We start from the raw sequence: 3,863 nt of genomic DNA, 5'->3' as shown, positions 1-3,863 counted from the left end.
GCCCCTCCCCTCTCCCAACCCCAGCACTGTCTTTTGGAGAGAGGGGGAAGGGAGCAGATTGAGTTCATTCTGGGGGTTTCCCAGGTGGTGCTGGAGGGTTGAGTAGGTGGATTGGAGCCCTCCACCTCAGGGGTCCAATCCACATCCTCTACCCTCCAGCAAATCTGAACCCTCATTAGATAAGGGTTCAGATTGTCATGGAATTGGGGCCTTTGGGGCTAGGGACAAGCATTATACATAAACTGGTTTAAGTGATCAGAAACGGGTTTAAACCTGTAACAGAACAGATGTTCAGTGTACATAAACCAGTTTGAGAATGGCCAAAACCGATTTGAGATAAACCTGGTTGAATGTAGTATCAGGTTTAACTGATTAAGTTCAAACCACTTTATGCAATGTCTGTCCCAGACTCCTTGCTGGTTTAGGATAAACCAGATTCCCCCAGCATCCCAGCATTCTCCCTGGGCTGGGTGGGTCTCTACTTCACAGCAGGCCTGGCCCCTCCCCTCTGCTCCCTGGGCAGAGCTCCTCCATGCAGACTTGCAGACACAGTAGGGTCTGCTGGCTTCCCTGTGCCTCCTTCCCCCTCCCTCTCTTCCTCCCCTCTCACCACATGCTGCTTAAGCAGGGATCCCTTTCTCCTCTTTCCCACAGCACAGACTGTAGCCAGCATGTGGTATGCTAGCTAGTGCTGTATAAGGCTCCAGCAGAGAGGGCAGACACAGCAGGGTCTACCCCAACCCTACCCTGCCCTCCTCACTGCTCAAGCAGGAAATCCCCCCCCTCCCTTTTCCCCTTCCATCTCCTACAGCAGGGACACTAGGCATGCAGTATGCTAGCTAATGCCAAGATGTGTCTGTGTGTGTCTCACTGGGACAGGCAGGCAAACAGAACAGGGCTTTTGGAGCTAATAAACACCCCCAGTAAGCTGCTTAAGAAGAGTTTGAAGGCTGTTGTTTTGCTAATTGGGCAATAAAGACTCTTATCAGCTCTAGGCTGCCTTGCTCTGCCTGTCAGTTTGCTTCAGACAGTCTGACAAGCAGGGAGGGAGATTGAAAAGCTCCGTATCATCAACAGATGCATGCACTGCACACCCCACTTGCCTCAGAGTGCTAATAAGGGTCTGGGGGCTGACAACTCCTCTGCCCCTTAAGCAGCCAGTGGGGAAAAGCTTGGGATGGTGCAGGCAGATGTCCCTAATAACAAAGTCCTGCCATGGCCTGGCCACACCCCCCTCAGCTCAACTCTGTGCAAGGGAAGGGAGAGCTGCGGTAGCACCCCCCAAGCTTCTAGCCTGAGCCACTGCATGCATGTTCCTGAATTTCCTCATCCCAGAAGGATTGTCGGCATGGTTGGAAACTGGTTCGGCCTAGCCAGGTTAGACTAACCTGCAAAGGTTGAATCAGTTCAGGCTCAGGCTTTTTGAATGTCTGTCCCTAGCCTGAAAGTGCACTGCAGCCATGCTCTTGTATAAGGGCATGGCAGTAGAGCACTTTCAGTGGCAGATCACATGACAAAATGTTACTTGTGTCAGCACCCTAAGAGCTGCATTCAGTATGAGTTTCCCTATGAGGGCATAGTCAAGGGGAAGTGCACCCTTCCCCCAGGTTGTATGCACTCTTTTAAGGCTAGCGTTGTTCCCATCCTTTTACACAGCTATGCTCCAGGTAGGCTCTTCAATTGCTTACCTTGCCTAGCTCACCTTTGCAGTCTATTCTTCCCTGGGCTGACAGGGCTCAGGATTGTCTTTCTCGGCTGGCTGCAAGGTCCATTCACTTCAATGGGATTTTGACAAAAGCAGGAGCACAATCATGTCTGATTATATCATTATAGTTTGCATGTGGGGCAGTATTCTTTTGCTCTGATTTTCTTTTGGGGTTTCATATTCTGGTGTGGGGAGGGGGTGAGGAGCAGATGCTGTTTTTATTTGCAGCACTATTGTATTTTGAATTCATGGTAAAGTCAGCTTGGGACCTGAATTTGTGGGGTGGGAAGTGGGGAGGAGAAGGGGAAGGAGGAGGTTTTTTTATTTTTTTAAACATTAGCAGAAGCACAGCTAAAAAGACTATTGTTATAGTATTGTTGACAGAGCCAAAACCCAGATGCACCAGAAATCTGTGACATTCATCTGTCTCTAATGGAAAGATTTATATTGGTTTATATACAAACAAGTACAAGAGAGAGATTAGGCTGGTATTTTAAGCCACTGTGTTTTCAAAGTCCAAACACACTTCCAAAGACTACAAAAAAAACCCCTTGTTCCTATTTGATACTTAACAAGTGCTGTACAGCTGAGCATATCTCAAACTGTGCTTTTGTGTATAAAAGAGGCAGGCTACAAATTAGCACAGACTTGCTTTTGTTATGCCCAAGGGCATTTAGTCCCAGCTTGAATGTTCAGTCTTTCACTTGCATGAACACCTTAAGCAGCAACACTAAGTAAATGAGAAAAAGGAGTTTCAAAGTCTAATGAACAAAGAAAAGAGATTTTTTTTTTCATTTTGCCACTTGTCTATCTTTAAGGATCATGCTATTGATCCCGAGAACATAGATTAGCTGAGATGCACTTGTTTGAAAGGAAATTTCCTTTGTTTGCAAACTGCTATACCTGGTATCAGGACAAAAAATATATCAACCCAGGTAGTTGAATTAAGGCAAAGAGCTTTATACAAATCTCAGTATTCTCCCACCTGCCTAAGCTTCCTTTTCAATGTAAAGTTGCCTCCACCTCACTCATTTCTATATCTGCTCAGTAAAGGCAGAATGAACTAGAGCTCTTATTCTTGAACTCTCATTAGTTTCTTCTATTGTGAATAAATGGGGGGGAAGCTGCAGCTAATTTCTAAAGATCAGCCAGAGCTCTAAAGCTTACATCTAGATTTGAATTTTCTTCCAAAGCACCAATGCACTGATTCAGCTGTGGGCTGTATTCACTGTCTTCAAATTTTCTCCCCTTGCAAACACATATGCAACCTAGCTTTTGCATGTTGCCTCCTGAACTCTTGCTATGATATCAATCACAATCACAGAGGTCTTCCTTCTTTCCTGGCAGATTGTTAACAATGCATGGGATGCCTTCTCAAATATTGTCTGTCACCTGCAGACCTCTTTATTCGTGTCATATTCACTTTTATTTTATTTATTTATTTTTGGCTACAATCTCAGCTTGTTTTAATTTGGTGCATAAGTTGTTGAAGAAAGGACCAGGAGAACTGTCTTCTGCTCATGACTGTCACTGATTCTGACCAAATCCCTTTTTCTTTCAGTCTCTGTTTGATCTACTTCTCTAGAGTGTAAAGTCTTTTTGGTAAGAAAGGACTGTCTCTTGATCTCTGTTGGTGCACCACCCAGTACGATGATTGGAGTTATGCCAATACATCACTGTCACTGAAGTATCAAATGTGGAGATCCTCATACTGAAGAACCATAGGTGAGAATTGCATCAATACGGTCCTATCTGTTCCACAGTCTTTGCTATTCATCTGGCATGCCACATTGGATCAATCCTCACTTGATAGACTTTGGCACAGCTCCACTGAAGTCATCAGAGCTTTGATGATTGACAGCAGCATAAGAATATGTCCTATGGGTTGCTTTTTTTTTTTAAAATGGTGCTATAAATATGTCCAGTTGAGGACCATGTCTTATTATGTGTATTCAAAAGCAGCCACCCCACATCTTGGGCACTATAAAATACTTTCATATGTGTCTCTTTCAAGTCCTCATTTAAGTCACTCAAGGAAGTGGTAATAGTGTAGTGGGCATGGGTTCAAAGTCAAACCTAGTCTGTAATAATAGTAAACTGAAATCATCAGCTTATTTTTTTTTCCTTGATCCTACATACAATGAGCTTACATGGCTCA

This window comes from Alligator sinensis, unplaced genomic scaffold, assembly GCF_000455745.1.
Source record: "Alligator sinensis unplaced genomic scaffold, ASM45574v1 scaffold190_1, whole genome shotgun sequence".
NCBI lineage: Eukaryota > Metazoa > Chordata > Crocodylia > Alligatoridae > Alligator > Alligator sinensis.
This window is presented reverse-complemented; position numbering follows the sequence as displayed.